The sequence below is a fragment of the Lissotriton helveticus genome, chromosome 1_2 (genome assembly GCF_964261635.1).
Source record: "Lissotriton helveticus chromosome 1_2, aLisHel1.1, whole genome shotgun sequence".
In the NCBI taxonomy this organism is placed as follows: Eukaryota; Metazoa; Chordata; class Amphibia; order Caudata; family Salamandridae; genus Lissotriton; species Lissotriton helveticus.
The window spans coordinates 456,503,059-456,520,447 of NC_136058.1; the positions used below are offsets into that span (position 1 = coordinate 456,503,059).

The 17,389-nt window shown below is 43.6% G+C and overlaps 2 protein-coding genes across 7 annotated transcripts in view; one reads left to right on the forward strand and one right to left on the reverse strand.

Annotated features, from left to right (window-relative positions):
• Nucleotides 1–17,389, forward strand: part of LOC144807723 (uncharacterized) — a 1,505,442-nt gene that overhangs the window by 1,007,679 nt on the left and 480,374 nt on the right. The window lies entirely within an intron of this gene.
• The window catches only part of LOC144807725 (uncharacterized), an 84,904-nt gene that overhangs the window by 46,103 nt on the left and 21,412 nt on the right, over nucleotides 1–17,389 (reverse strand). The window contains exon 2 of one of the 2 annotated variants that reach the window (XM_078673391.1): nucleotides 774–810. The gene's annotated coding sequence lies outside the window, so the exon portion shown is untranslated. Of the gene's footprint in view, nucleotides 1–763; nucleotides 811–17,389 lie in introns of both variants that reach the window. The other variant, XM_078673390.1, reaches the window with a different exon arrangement.

Consider the following 17,389-nt stretch of genomic DNA (forward strand, 5'->3'; position numbering starts at 1 on the left):
TTACTAGCTATGTGAAAGTCTATATTAGTTATTGATTAGTTAACTGAGTATTTGTATGGGAGAGTGAATGTGTATGTGGTTCGGTGGGAGGTGTGTGACTGCCCAAAGATGTGTGAATAGTTTATTTAGTAGATATATGACGTTAATACTGCATGTTATAACAGTTGTTTGGGTGAGTGAATTTCTTTATGGGTGTGGTGATGAGCAAATATATCTCTTACTGGTACATGTCCAACAAAGTAGAAAAATGAAAGGCAGTGTATGTGTCAGTTGTTGTTTATAAATAAGTATACATAAGACTCAGTGATTGTGTGAGTGACTGTATGGATAACTGTATACTTGTAGTATTTTAAATTACATTGTAATTACAGTATACATTACATTACAAAATATACTTTCTCAGAATGAATTACTTTAGTTTAAATACTTTGCAAGTAGGCAAAAGACTTTAAAGTACAGTAGTTACAGTTGTTGCAACGGCCAACACAATTTCAAACACACAGCACCATTGGCCTGAATGTGTTTTTGTAGTTAAATGCAATTAGTTACTTTATGGATTACTTTTCTAACCACAGGACTGGATCGTAGATTCAGTCCTCAGACACCTCCTGTAAACGGTTGAGTAAAACTGTTTTAGTTACAGTAGTGATTTTTAAGGAATATTATTGTATTTTAAAAGTTGACAGAATTTTTTCCACATAGAATCACCAATGTTAACCTACGGGAGGAAATTCACTTAGCAGGTAAGTAGTGTTATCATTACTTTTTCTTACTCAGTCGTGGATCCTGGTTCCCGCACTGGTGCATCTCCTGTAAACAGATGAAAGAATGTGTTTAAGTCATACAGGCAATTTTTTGGAAATATTTTTCGTTTGTGAAAATAGACACAGAAACATTTCTGGTGAAAACCAGACAATGGATTCCTATGGTAGGAAATTCAAGTTACTGGTAAGTATGGTTAGAATTACTTTTCAGGATCAGTACTGGACTCAAAGATGCAGCACTGAGGTCTCTCCTGATAACAGGTGAGTAAATCGGAATTCGTAGTTCGGCTGATTTTATAGGAATATTTGTACGTTTCAAAAATAGACACTTAGAAACTTTTCTGGTGAAAACCACACAATAGATTCCTATGGAAGGAAATACACGTTACTGGTAGGTACGCTTAGATTTACTTCTCAGGGTCTGTACTGGGCTCAAAGATGCAGCACTGACGTCTCTCGTGATAACAGGTGAGTAAATCGGAATTCGTAGTTCTGCTAATTTTAGAGGAATATTGTGCTCAATAGTGAAGGAAGGGGGCAGGGCCTGAGGTGACCTGTGTGCAAACACGCCCTGTGGCGCGTTTTAGGTTGGGGAATTAATTCCTCTTCAATCCTGAGGTACTCTGTGAGCCAACTAGCACACCAGGTACCTCCTGTATGTGCCAGGAGCTGCATTGCTTCAGAGGGCAGGCCCCCTTTTTACAACACTCTGCAATGCAGCTCCGTGGCGCTTACTCGAGGTACCTGTTGGACTACTTGGCCCCAAGCCGACCTATGGATTGAAGAGGAATTAATTCCCCAACTTAAAACGCGCCACAGGGCATGTTTGAACACATATCACCTGAAGCCCTGCCCCCTACCTTCACCACGGTGCAAACGCGCCCCGAAGCACATTCTAGGTTGGGGGATTAAGTCCCCTTGCATACTGGGGGTCCCTGGGGGCCAACTAGCCCACCAGGAATCTCCAGTATACGCCAGGGGGCTGCGTTGCAGAGAGGTGTAAAAAGGTGCATGGCCTCATTACACCTCTCTGCAACGCAGCCCCCTGGTGTGTTTGCAGAGGGGAAACTAATTCTCCTTGCATACTGGGGGTCCCTGGGGGCCAACTAGCCCACCAGGATCCTCCAGTATGTGTCAGGGGGCTGTGTTGCAGAGAGGTGTAATGAGGCCACGACCCTTTTTAAACCTCTCTGCAACACAGCCCCCTGGTGCATTTGCAGAGGGGAACTAATTCCCCTTGCATACTGTGGGTCCATGGGGGGCAATTAGCCCACCAGGATCCTCCAGGATGTGTCAGGGGGCTGTGTTGCAGAGAGGTGTAATGAGGCCATGCCCCTTTTTACACCTTTCTGCAAGGCAGCCCCCTGGCGCGTTTGCAGAGGGGGAAGTAATTCCCCCTCTGACACGTGGGCATTTACCATATCTTTGTAGTGCTAGGATCCAACGCTGTAACAATAAAATTGAGAAAGGGAAGAAAGTAAAAAGATAATAGTAAGAAAAAAAATAGAAATCAAAGAAAGATAAGAGAGAGAAACCAATTATGATACTGTGGTATCCACTATCGACATTGTCCATCACAGAAACATTATTCATTTGCAAGAAGGGAGCCCAGACTTGATTAAATAAATCTATCTGATCATGCAAAGTATAAATGACTCTTTCATAGGAGGCAGTTTGAGCCATAGTTACCATCCTGGACTCTTGACAGGGTGGAGTCAGAGATTTCAGTTGTCTTAGTAGACAAAGTTTAGCTGTGGCTAGGGCAGTATATAAAAGACGACATTGTGGTTTGGAAAGGTGTGGTAAATTTCGTAAATCATGCAAGAGAATGGTAGCTGATGTTAACCGTAAACCCAGAGGCAGAGTATGTTGTAAAACCTGACCTGTGTAGAACCAATAATATTGAACCATAAGGCAAGTACATATAATGTGAATTATGTCACAACCAGGAGCCTCACAGCTCCAACAGTTGGTATGAGGGAGGAGTCCAGCTTTATTTGATTTAATTGGAGACCAATGCCAATCCTGTAAAAGTCTGAACGGGCAAATTTTCAATCGGGCTTATCGAGCCCCTCTATTTACATTTTCCAGCAGGTCAATCCATTCATCATCAACATCATAAGTAACAGATAAACGTGCCTGCCATTTGAGACGAAAAGTACATGATAAGGTTTGAGAGAATAGTTGTAATTTACATAGTTTTTATAAACCAGTGTGATGTATTCCTATAGGTACTGTATCGATTCCCCTATTCCTGACCCTGGTTTGGTTAATAATTAACTAGCAGCCATCCAACGGTGCAAAAACCGTTATCTGATTAAGCCACACCACGGCACAGAAGCGCGTTATCTGATTAGGTCATAACGCATGCCATCTAATTAGACAAGCGATATTCCTCCAGCCCCTGATAAGGCATACGGAGTTCTCAAAACAAATCAAACCTACGGCGACCTGGGAAATTCCCATAGCCATTGTTTTGATTTCACCGAGAAATTCAGCAAAAGAATGTGCGAACGAGCCCGTTCATATGACATCCTTATTGACGTATATATGTCCATCCTTACGTCAATCTCGGGACCTTTCAGGTATAAATATTACCGACATTGCCTTAAGCAAACACATGCGGTGGTGACGAGATCGGAGCAGCGAGACGTGCTGAGGAGCCCAGCAGAGAGCGAAGCCCACAGACGCTGCCCTGCCTTCCTGACGCGCTGAGAACGAGACGCTGCCTTTCTCCTGCCGAGAAATCCAGCTCCGGCGCTTCCAAGCAGCCCTCGCAGGCAACTGGAATATCAAGACCTAGGATAAGAGATACCAGCCCTCCATCATTCTAGATCTCTGGTACAGAACTGAATAACCCCTTGCAGAGAATTCTCGAATCAGTCCCTTGGCAAAATAAACTTAACTTAAACTGCTACTTATCTACTCCCGCCCACGTATTAGGCTTAGGTCAGGTACATTGGAGTAGGCGTGGTTAGAAGCACCAGTTGAGTACGATTAGTCAAATGTATATATGTATGTATCTATTTTATCCATTTTAAAGTATCATATGGCTCAGAAACCATATCAATGCTTTTAAAGTATTATTTTATAATTCTGTCTCTACTGTATGCACTTTACTTAACTACAAGTATTGCAATAATAGCGATTCATTTCTCTTGTATGAGAAAAGAGACTGATCAATAAATAACATCTTTTATTGAACCACGCCCATCTCTTATTTCTCTACAAACTGGTGAAACTAAGAATGCACGTACTGACTGAGTAAAATAAGTTGTCTATTGTTTTCACACGACTCTAGAGATACACTCTTGATTAGGGGAGAGCAAAGTTGTCATGTTCTATGGTTGTCAGAAACTAAATCCCTTCTTGTCTATCCAGGGAGGTTAAAATCCTCCTTGCCTATTCGAGAAAGTTTCTAGTGAACTCTGAGCTAGCTGGCAAACACAAAACTTTAAGTCTAATGTGGAAAAGTAAATTTTGCCATGTTGTATGTGCCTACGTGTTCCCCATATTATGCTATATGTGCATGATCGATATGCATGTATTCCCCTCTGATCGATTAAAGACGCAATTACAGTTGTGTCCATCTCTAGTATGCCAGTTTCCAGTCCTCGTGAAAGCAACGAATATTAGGTCTATGTAAACCTACGTTGCCACATTTTACAGTGTGCACGTTAATTCATTGAATTGTCCCCGTTTCTAGGCCTCAAAAGGGCCTGGACACCAGATTCAGCTCCTGTCTCCTGAACCCTCTCCGAGGAGCGATACAGCCCCCACCTGCATCCCTGACCCTTCGCTTACTTTCTGCCTCGCAGTGCCCGGCCCGGCCTGGCTCTGCCTCCCAGTCTGCCAAGAGTATGTTATGATTCTAGTTATCAGTCCAACCCTCCTTCTCTGCATTCCTAAGCTACTGAATCGCATCAATAGTTTCCGTCATGGTCTAGCCTTACTGTCTCCATGTAAGAGAAATACTGTATTAATATTCATAGAATATTCCTAGCACACGCAATACATGTAAAGTTATGCATGCACCAGTCCTAATGTCTAGTAATCTTTGCCCTGATAACTTTTGGATTCTATCAACATGTACTCCAAACACCAGATATCAGATATGCCTTAGGTACATGTCGCTCTGACACTCCAGACTTTAGTCTCCTCTTCTAGCGCAGAAGTCATAGCCCCCAGTTCCCTGGTAACACGTCATTGCCTGTTTGTGCGCACCACTAGGTTAGAGGTCCCAGCTGCTCGGGTAGCCCCCTCCATGTTTCCGCCCCATTTATGACACTTCTGTTACGTTTACATCACATGTCTATGTATACGCCCTGTACACGCCTTCTTGTTACATCATTTTGCCCTTATCTTTCGCGACTGCTACGAGTCACGCCTACTGCTACGCCTACTGTATTGAATGTAATGCAATTGTTTTGATATATATATTGTGAACTGTTACTGAAAGGCCCCAATCCCTTGTCCCTTCCCTGGCAGCTGCTATCCCGTACTATTGCAGGCTGTCCTGTTCCTGTCCTTTATGCCTGATTAAAGCCTGTAGACTCAAGATACCTCGAATCCTGACTCTTATTTATTGAGCTATCTGTTTCATTCACTGTATTAAAAAATAGAACCGGTAATTAATTATTTATTTACCACATAATGGCGCCCGAACAGGGACTTGCCCTTTCCCCACGCGCCGGAGAAGCCACGCAGGCCCCCTGATCCTCTGCAGCCGTGACGGAACCATACCGTGCACGTGCAGATATTTCTGCTTCAAGTATCCCTCAGGCCCACGGAGGAGACGGAGGTTGCGGTCCAGCATCCAGACGAGGCGGTGAGGAACGCGGCGAGTCCCGACCAGAGCCCAAGCCGAGAGTCCAAGGTCCGAGGTATCCGGAGGCCCACCTGTAACTGAAGTCCGAAGTTCGTAGTCCGTCGTCGTAGCAGTCCAGTCCAGTCCGAGGCCTTCCGTTCTTGCTGCCCGGTGAGTACCGTTGCTGGGGTAGTATCTAGACAGGGTCAATTAATTTGTCCCTGGTCCGTGGGTTTGGGTACGCAGATCCAACACGAAGTGTTCACCTAGGTGGACGCGGGTCCTGACGTGTCTCTTTATAGGACCGGTAAGTTTCGTACTGTTTTAGCAGTGCATCTAGTCATTCTAGTAAGTTCCGTTCTCGAGAAATTCATGTGTTCTGTCCGAACTGTTATTTTAAATGTTATTCCATGTGTTTTCAATGTCGTGGTATGAGTGATTTGTTTTTCCAGTTATTATTGTGTTTATCGTGTATTGTATTGTGTCCAGATTCCAGCCTAAACAATGCCTCTATTCTCGAAATTACGTCAGTTAAAAACCAGAAAAGGGTTATTAGAGGAAGCAGTTCCTGTCCCGCCTAGGGACAGTCCAGGTTATTTTATGTATCATAAGCATGGCTTGAGTGCCATATTATATCTAGACTTATGGGTGGAGTACACCAAGGAATTATAAGAGAAATATAGATGGCCCGCATCAGGTACGTGGGATGCCGAGTGCATCATGCGAGTAGAAGAAGCGTTATGGAAAAAGAAATCCAGACAGTCCCAGAAAGATGCCATCGAGTTATGGCGCAAGGAATCTCATAGAAGAACCGAAAAAGAAATCAGAAAAACAGAATTAAGTAGGGAATCCTCAGAAAGAGCCCAAGAAAGGGAATTGATCGAAGTAGGTGAACGAGTTAAAGCCGAACAGTCAGACAGACAGAGAAATGCCCTTATTAAGGGTATGTATCCTCTTCTTGCCGAGGGCTTGCCGAAAGCAACCCCGGAAGCACCATGTAATTTTCCGCCGCCATTAGTTCCGATTAAGCTACGTCATAAACCGACCGCAGCTGATATTTTTCTCTCGTCCTATTTGGACGACACAGTCCCAGAATATGCAAATCCTGTCCCGCCTGCTCCTGTAAATAATGTAATTCCTGTTCCTCCTGCCACCGGGGCACCCGTTGCAGCACCTGTTACGGTACCCCCGGTCCAGCCTACAGTACATGTACCCGCTACATCAGTCACTCTCCCAGCACGTACGATACCCGTAGACGATTCTAGTCTAGGGGCCACGGGGGGAAGTCCTCCTGGAACCCCGCCTCAACACAGACGTATGACGATACTTGAGCTACATGAACGAGCGTTACAGCGTTCGCCAAAAATTCAGACATTTACAAATATCAAGCGAGCACTTACTGAATGCCGTTATGATCCAGTTTCAGGCGATGGTAATATGGTCATATATTCATTGCGTGTAAGACGGGTGACCGAATATTTGGACACCCTACCGAATATGAAAGGTTATCTAGACAGAATATATCGTTTCATCCGTACAGGAGTAGATCCAGGAAGTATTGGCGATGCCATGGTTCAAAGGAAAGTCGAGATTCAGCTCATGCTTTTAAAGTTTCTAATTAATTGTTTAATAAGAGAACAAGATTATCCGGATAAAGATCCGGAGGAAATGAAAGTCCTGACCAGATGGAGTGACCATATAGCCGAGGGAAGACACAAGACACAGAACTGTATAGAGAGTATGTACAAGAAAATCCGTAGGGAAATAATAAAGTTACACGAGAAACGAGAAGCAGCACAAGTAACCGAGAAAGAAGACGACTCTCGTACTGAAGAGGTAGACGACGAGAATCCCTCCAGAATAGCGTATGTAGGTAGAACTAGACTTCCCGACCGACATTCACGCCTAGATCACAAGAAAGTTTTCCCTCCTCCAGCACCAGAACAAGGTTCTCTTGAGCAAGTATTCCAGGCTACCGATCACATTCTGAAATCGCGAATAGGTTATAGTGAACTTAGTACCATGCATGAACAAGAACTAGCCCGATCAGCAGTCCGATGGACTACTGATTCTACCACTTTTCCAGATGAAATAGTGGCACAAATGTTTCTGAAACTGCCCCCAGCCGAGCAGCGACTGGTGGGTATGTATATGATCCAGCACCTCATCACACTGTATGAGGGACAGCATTCTGATCCAGGTCCGCTACATGATGTTTTGAACGAGTTACTCCAGTATAGATGGAGAGGTCTAGGTACTGATTTAATTAGTGTCATTCTAGAACAGCGCCACAAATATCGAACGTTTCTGAATCCGCATTTTGTTCGTGTCTCACCTCCAGAAAGTAAATCATTTTACATAGATAGACAGCATCCGTTACGAGAAGTACACCCAGTTAGGACAGCGGGTGGTGATCTAGAACGAGTATTTGTTTACACCCCCATTACAAAGATGGAACTCTTAGAGATGAAAAAGTTAATTCCCTGTCACGACAAAGATCCAGCAGGGTTCCATCGAGAATTAAAAGACATGCTCCGTATGGGAGAATACACGTATCCTGATATTATTAAAATGTTAAAAGTCCTGTTGCCCGCAGGGGTATATGAAAAACTCAAGGAAAAAGAATGGGAGGTGGGAGAGAAAAAGATAGATTGGGCAGCTCTAGAAGCTGAAGATAATTCACGAGTACCAGGTACCGGTCTTGGGGGTAAAGTTAAAGAATTGCCCGAGTTATTGATCCAGGTTTTGCCAAGATTACTAGCCACGAAAAAGGAAGATTGGGATGCAATCTCAGCTTGTAAACAGAAACAGGATGAAGACACTAGTGATTTTTATTCGAGATTCGAAAAATGTTTTATTATTAACAGTGGTCTGAAAACAAGTAGTGAATCGTACCCTCATCTTTTTGTTACCAAACTGGTCGAGAATTCAAGTCCACAAGTTAAAAATCGAGTATTGAAAGTCGAAAGTAGTTGGCAAGCTAATACTCCGTCACAAATGTTACAAATGCTCCAGTATCACCAGAACAGAATCAGGGAAGAGCAAGAACACGAAAGGAGACGTATGAAAGACACGAAAATGAAAGTATTAGTTGCACAATCTGTTCCACAAGACAGTCAGAAGAGGGGTCCGAATCAAGCCAGTCATCCTGCAGCTCCCGTTAAAGGGACATGCAATTATTGTAAACAGCCAGGTCATTTTATAAACGAGTGTGCAGTTCTGAAACACAACATTGCTACTGGTAAGACTAAAGAAAGACCACGTCCGCCTAGACAAGAACAAGTTTCAGAGATTTCTCAACCACCACAGAATGCACAACAGACAGTTACAGCACCGCAGCCTATCGCTGCAACACAGCATGTTACACAGCAGATGTACCAGTATGCTCAGACAGAGTATCCAGAGTATCAACAGTATTCATGAAACAGCCTAGAGAGGGAGGTAGGCTTGCCTCTCATCGAGATACCTGTAGATCAAGAGGGTCCCTATGTACACAGTCAAGTATTAGGGAAAGACAGAAAGTTTCTGATTGATACAGGGGCAAGTAGGACTACTATCAGTCATGACGAGATTCCAGGGGCTCCGCTCTCAGGCTCTAAAAATGTTTCCCTTGGATTTTCAGGAAAGCCGATTGTTAATGAAATTTCGAAACCAGTTACTCTAGAAGTTGGTCCATTGTCCCGAACTACTGATTTGTTACTCACGAAATCATGTCCAGAAAATTTGTTAGGCATCAAGACATTAAAAGAATTAGGAGCAGTAATTTGCTGCTCCCCAGAAGGGGTCCGATTGTTCCTGAGAGACTTTAAAGGTCATTATGTATTACGTGATTTTGATCCAAGATTATTGAATGTACCACAGCATTTATGGGCGCAAGGTCCAACTGATGTAGGTTGTATGCATATCACACCCCATCGTGTGACTCTCAAGCAAGGTATAGTTTTGCCACAAATCAGACAGTACAGATTGCCACCTGAGGCTGTAGCAGCCTTATCCAAAATTATTGACGAGCTTATTGCTCAAGGAGTGGTTGTAGAAACTGACTCCAATATATGTAATTCTCCTATCATTCCAGTCCTGAAACGTACTGATCCAAATGCACCTCCAGTATATCGATTAGTGATTGACCTCAGAGAGCTTAATAAATGTATCGTACCCCAGTATCCAGTAGTCCCAGATATTTCATCCCTTTTGACAGCCATTGATTCTGAAGCTACATTTTTCACTGTTATTGATCTCAAGAATGCATTTTTCAGTGTCCCCATTCATCCAGACAGCCAGTACCTTTTCGGTTTTTGTTTAAATGGAAGGGGCTATAAATTCACACGAGCTCCTCAAGGTTTCACAGAAAGTCCTAGTATTTACAGTCAAGCACTTAAGAGACAACTAGACAATATTCACATGCCAACTGATACTGCCCTGCTCCAGTATGTCGATGATCTACTGATCACAGCCCGTTCTGAACGTGACTGCGAGCGAGCGTCACTCACAGTTCTGTATTTCCTGGCCGAGCAGGGGCACAAGGTGTCCCCTTCCAAATTACAATTCTGTGTCCAGCAAGTGGTCTACTTGGGACACTTACTGTCCAAGTGGGGTAGGCAGTTGACACCAGACCGTATCCAGTTAATAGCGAGTCTTCCACAGCCCAAGACACAGAAGGAGGTACGAGCTTTTATTGGCCTCACTTCTTACTGCAGACAATGGATTCCTCAGTATGCATTTCTAGCCAAGCCACTGATACAGTTAACGACACAGGAGGCAGCCGTATCGACTGTCCTCCCTTGGACCCAGGAACATACACTTGTATTCAATGAATTAAAGAAAGCCTTATGTCAAGCACCTGTTCTAGCGACACCGAACTACAGTAAGCCTTTTACACTTTTTGTCACAGAACGAGATGGTACTGCATTATCAGTTCTCACACAAGATCAAGCAGGACAATACAAGCCCTGTGCTTATTTTTCTAGCACATTAGATCCAGTAGCCCAGGCTCTGCCTGCATGCCTCAAGTCAGTTGCAGCCACAGCTCTAGCTATCAGACAAAGTGATTCCATAGTGTTAGGACACTCCCTGACAGTACAAGTTCCACACTCCGTGGAAATTCTTTTAAACCGAACACAGACTCAGCACTTGACAATTGCACGTTTAACAGGTTATGAACTGACACTGTTCCAGCCACACATAGAAATCAGACGCTGCAACATTCTAAATCCTGCTACACTGTTACCGTCAGTTACTTCAAATCCTGCCACACATGACTGTGTGGAAGTTGTTAACACTATGACAAAGCCAAGACAAGATCTGACAGATATTGCATTACCTGATCCTGACCTGACACTTTATGTGGATGGTTCATGTATGAGAACTAGTACAGGAGAACTAGTAGCCGCGTATGCAGTGACTACTGAAACTGAAGTTATAGAAACACATCGTATTGACACCCTGTCTGCTCAAGCAGCAGAGCTGGTAGCTCTGACCCAAGCCTGCATACGTGCCAAGAACCTGAAAGTAAATATATATACAGATTCACGTTACGCATTCGGAGTTGTGCACGACTTTGGAGTGCTCTGGCAGGAGAGAGGTTTCATGACTTCTCATGGAACCAAGATTCAGCATGGTCTCCTCATTCAAGCTCTGTTAGATGCAATACATTTACCGACAGCTATCGCTATCATGAAGTGCAAAGCACATACGAAAGTCACTGACATCATTTCCCAAGGTAACGATCTAGCAGATCGAACAGCCAAGCTTACAGCTCAGACCCCAGACATTCCAGTTAACACGACACAGACACTTACTCCAGATCAGACTACTTGTATGACAGTCAAGGACCCTACACAAGATGTCATAGACATACAGTTACACGCTACTCCCGAAGAAATCAAGAAATGGTCCGAACAAGGAGGGGTCCAGACAGATCAAGGATGGTTGACGAAGGGAAAAGCCACATGGTTTCTCCCCGACTCTATGGTTCAAGTCATTATTAATACCGCACATAGTCCAGCACATCTAGGAGAAAAAGCTATGTTAGACAGTATTCAGAACCTTTGGTTCAACAAGCACTTACGAGCTGCAGCCAAGCAGAAAGTCCGTACCTGTATGATATGTTGTCAGTTCAATCCAGGTAAAAGTGTCCCGGTGGAACAAGGCGGATTCCAACCCCCTGACCACCCTTTTGAAGTCCTCCAGATGGATTATATTCAGATGGAGCGATGTCGAGGTTTCAAGTATGTCCTCGTAGTTGTATGCGCTTTGTCCAGGTGGACAGAAGCATATCCAGTTCCAGATTACACAGCCGCGACCACTGCCAGGCAGTTGGTTCGTGAATTCTTTCCCCGCTATGGACTCCCTAGGGTCGTGTATTCAGATAACGGCCAGCCATTCTCATCTGAGCTCATGAAACATGTTTCCCTTCTGTTAGGGTACCAGTGGAAGTTCCATTGTGTGCGCCATCCTGAAGCAGCCGGTCTCGTAGAGAGACATAATCAGACTCTGAAAATACGCATTGCAAAAGTATGTAAAGAGAAAGGTGTAGACTGGCTAGTAGCTCTGCCAGTTGCTTTATTTTATATGAGGATGGTTGCACATTCCAGATCAGGCCTGTCCCCGTATGAGGTCGTATTCGGCCGCCCCCCAAACATGTGGGGTACACCTAGACCCCGCAGTATTACAGATGTTTCCAGTAATATGCTGACAGATTACCTAGCTTCCTTGATGTCTGCCCTACACTCTTGTCGTTCACAGGTTGCCGCCGCATTTCCAGACAACACCGAGGTGACACCGCATGAAGTCTTTCCCGGTGATCTTGTGTTCGTCCGAAATTTTGATCGTTCAAGTCCGCTGGAGCCCCGCTGGAAGGAGCCTCGCATGATCTTGCTAACAACAAGGACCGCCGTGAAACTCGAGGGCAGGAAGGGGTGGGTCCACCTGAGCCATATTAAAAAGTTCCATGGATTACGAGAAAAGACTTTTGCTAAGGACTGCCTTATTCCTAAAGACTGCCTAAAAACAGACTCTGAACTCAAAATTCCTCTATTAGAGAAAACCCCGCAGCAGGAGTATAAAGAGAAACTCCGGTCTAGTAAAATAAGTCAGCCAGTTTAATTGTCTAAGTCCCTCTCGGGTGAAACGGTTAGACAGGTTCCTGACATGTATGAGATAGACCCCCACAGTGAGAGAGTCAGTCAAAACTCTAAAAGATGTATTATTGTTCTAAGTTTCTTGTTATTTTTGAGTCTTATGGTTACCTGCACAAGTTATGCATTACATTTATGTTTTCCAATTTCACATGTACATACGTTTTCTAATGCTACAGTAGAGCACACATTTAGTGATCTGCCTCCTCACGAGCTATCCTATCGTCTTGCTATGCGAAATATTACATTTATCAGAATGTTACACTATTCACACCAGACCAGCAATGCCACTAATTGTTGGGTGTGTGGTCGACTCCCCCCTTTCCAGACACCGAAGGGAGTTCTGCCACTCTTTCCTTATCCGTTCTCACATAATGGTTCGTGTGGAGCATGGTCCACGTTAACGTCATCCTCCAATGATATGTCCCTTCTGAATAGAACATGTTTTCCAGACAAGCAAGGTCTCTCCCATAGAACAGGGTTAGATCTAGAAAATGAAGTATATGATTTAGGTAATTATTCTTCGAATTTCATGGTCCTGAATGTTCAGTCCGATACTACTCCAGATTTGCCTGCTATTTCAGTACTACCAGTCAAAGGCGAATTATGTGTCAGAAAGAATGGTTCCGCACATGTAGGACATAGTGATTGTACTACTACTGTCGAGTATAGTGACAGTGGGAAATCTATTTTCAAAGCCTCACGTCATTCTTATTTTGTTTGTGGTCAGACTGCATATGTTCGTCTGCCCCTCGATTGGGATGGAACATGTTACATTGCCTTCCTACTGCCACCAGTTTTTCTAGCCCCATCTGATTATCACAGAAACACACATCTAGTACACGTCAGACATAGAAGGGAGATCGAGTCCCCAATTGTCGATCAAACTGAAACTACTCTAGAACAGTATACAGACTTCAACAAAGGTTTCTTCTTCTTTATAGGACCTATCCAGAATAGTAAGTTAATACGTAGGTTAACCAGAACCCTTGAAGCAGTAGTGAATGAGACTACTTCTGCTCTAGGTAACTTAACCGAAGAGCAATCTGCTATACGTTTTGTCGTGCTCCAAAACCGTCTCGTTCTTGACGTCATACTGGCCGATAGAGGAGGAGCATGTAGAGTCATCGGATCTAGTTGTTGCATTTTCATTCCTAATAACGCACCGTTTATTCAGCTATAACCAGACTTCATAAAATTGCCCATCAGTTACACCAGAATCCAGGCACCTGGACATGGTCCGGTTGGCTCTGGAGTATTATATCTGCCTGGGGATGGAAAGTATTGTCATTTCTAGGTATTGCAGTAATGATCATATTCAGTTGCTGCCTCTGTATACAATGTGGCCCTGCGATTTGCGGCATGTGTGCTACCTCTTGTATTCCTAGTCCTAAGTCCCGTTCCAAGACTATTCGAGACGAGCAAATGATGCTATATGAAATGATAGATGGTATCATGAATATTGATGTTTCCTGATGGAATCGTAGGGCACAAGGAGGGAATGTAGAAAAGTAAATTTTGCCATGTTGTATGTGCCTACGTGTTCCCCATATTATGCTATATGTGCATGATCGATATGCATGTATTCCCCTCTGATCGATTAAAGACGCAATTACAGTTGTGTCCATCTCTAGTATGCCAGTTTCCAGTCCTCGTGAAAGCAACAAATATTAGGTCTATGTAAACCTACGTTGCCACATTTTACAGTGTGCACGTTAATTCATTGAATTGTCCCCGTTTCTAGGCCTCAAAAGGGCCTGGACACCAGATTCAGCTCCTGTCTCCTGAACCCTCTCCGAGGAGCGATACAGCCCCCACCTGCATCCCTGACCCTTCGCTTACTTTCTGCCTCGCAGTGCCCGGCCCGGCCTGGCTCTGCCTCCCAGTCTGCCAAGAGTATGTTATGATTCTAGTTATCAGTCCAGCCCTCCTTCTCTGCATTCCTAAGCTACTGAATCGCATCAATAGTTTCCGTCATGGTCTAGCCTTACTGTCTCCATGTAAGAGAAATACTGTATTAATATTCATAGAATATTCCTAGCACACGCAATACATGTAAAGTTATGCATGCACCAGTCCTAATGTCTAGTAGTCTTTGCCCTGATAACTTTTGGATTCTATCAACATGTACTCCAAACACCAGATATCAGATATGCCTTAGGTACATGTCGCTCTGACACTCCAGACTTTAGTCTCCTCTTCTAGCGCAGAAGTCATAGCCCCCAGTTCCCTGGTAACACGTCATTGCCCGTTTGTGCGCACCACTAGGTTAGAGGTCCCAGCTGCTCAGGTAGCCCCCTCCATGTTTCCGCCCCATTTATGACACTTCTGTTACGTTTACATCACATGTCTATGTATACGCCCTGTACACGCCTTCTTGTTACATCATTTTGCCCTTATCTTTCGCGACTGCTACGAGTCACGACTACTGCTACGCCTACTGTATTGAATGTAATGCAATTGTTTTGATATATATATATTGTGAACTGTTACTGAAAGGCCCCAATCCCTTGTCCCTTCCCTGGCAGCTGCTATCCCGTACTATTGCAGGCTGTCCTGTTCCTGTCCTTTATGCCTGATTAAAGCCTGTAGACTCAAGATACCCCGAATCCTGACTCTTATTTATTGAGCTATCTGTTTCATTCACTGTATTAAAAAATAGAACCGGTAATTAATTATTTATTTACCACACTAATATCGTCAGTAGAAGACCTAGTTCACCTCTGCCCTAGGTCTATACTATTGAAGATATTATTCCAATGCGCAGAGCCTATTGGGATAATAGGAACTACACTACATGGCGCCCAACGTTTGGATAGGCGATAAAACTAACGCAAGACATTAGAGTAACTCAGTCGTGCTTTTTCACACAGAACCCCTTTTTTCCCATAATACTCCAAAGACGTCTGGAGTGGGTGAAAGGTCATATCCGCCAAACCTCGCAGGAGGAGACTCCTATGTATGGTTCTTGGTTTATTCAACGTTGAAGGATACACTGTTCCAAAATATTGTGCATCTAATCTTTATATTCCGTGGAAACTTGATCTGCAAACAAACAGAATAACCTTCATGTCAGTAAAATGTCAGACACTGAAGAAGAAAGAGAGACAGCTAGACTAGCAGCTGAACTAATAGCAGCTGATAATACTCTGCTACAAAATGACCCGGATATAATACTCATCCCGGTCAACATAAGAAAATCTATAACTTTAAAACTTATAGAAAATGGACTGACACCAAGAAGTGGTACAGTCATATTCGTAATTGAGGCACACGAATATCGGCAGACAGAGGTATTCTATTCATGGATAAACTTTCCAGCAGCAAACGCTGTAACAAAGGACTTCCACTATTACAAAATAGAGGAACCTCCTAATGAGTACACTCCTTTCGAGGAGGTGGAAATACCACTCAAATTCCAAGAGCATCTGCTCTTGTTTAATGGCGCCCTAAAACATAATAATCACATCACCAGGCTCGGTCCACTAGGTAGACCAGGAGCAACGTGGCCGGTCCTAGCCGGATACACACCACATCCAGACATTGAAGAAATGCCTGCACCAGAACTTTTAGCACAGCTAAAACAATTAATAAAAATACATAGACAATTAGTCCAATATGTAATGCGGACTTCAACAATCCAACCAGCAATTAAAATTCCACAGCTGACCAGTCATCAAGGGAACACAAATAAAATTACACCACAGAACATACAGTCCTGTCTATGTAAGGTACCCGCAAAACGGGAACAAATTCCTTTCTGGCTAGCACAAAAAATAACTCAAATAGAGGCGGTGTTTCCAGATACCACCCCTGTTGAGAAACATAGGATTCTGACTATCTGTCTTCCAATGGGAATCGCACCACATGTGGAGGATTGTGACACTTGGGGAACAGTCTTTGCTTCCATTTACACAAAAACACATGGTGTACCATCCATGTCAGTAATACCAGATGTGCTAAAACAGATTCAAGATGAATACGATCCAGAACCTGCTTTAACTCTCGATATGAAATTACTGAAAGACTTCAAGCAGGTCTCTGCAATATTATTAGCCAACATAAAGGGAGAAGCAGCAAATGTGGCGATTCGCCAGAGGTTAAAAGAGACAAATATAGCAGACCAACCATCGGAAATTGCCAGAATCATAGAAAAATCCTATGAAGAACTAGGAAGAGATAGTTTGGGTGGAATACCAGTGAAACCCCAACTAGTTGAAAGTCCTGAAAAGGTATTTATAAAAAATAATTTAAACACTCAAAAAAAGAGCTGGGATGGAAATAAACAATCCAATCCTAAAGAAAAAAGATTCCAGTCCAGAGGAAGGTCTCCTTGGCGGAGAGAAAGATCTCCCGACCAAGGACGCAAGTCTCCCCAACGGGAGCCCTCTGTGAAAAAATACAACCTTAGAAATAGGGATAATATAAAGAAACCTGATAGATATCAAGATATTGATACACGTCCCTCTCAATCTTTTCAGACTTCCTCGCAGAAATCGGAAAGAAGAGGACGATCAGAACAAAGGGAAGAGCACGTCAAGTCCAAAGACAAAGAACCTGCTCATCTGAATAAAAAATTAAAATTTCCAAAAAAGAAGGTAGCCAGTATTAAAGTAATCAACAATGCCGAGAATACTGAGGACACAGCTGAAAAACGGAAAATGGGCTCAGAGAATGCTAGA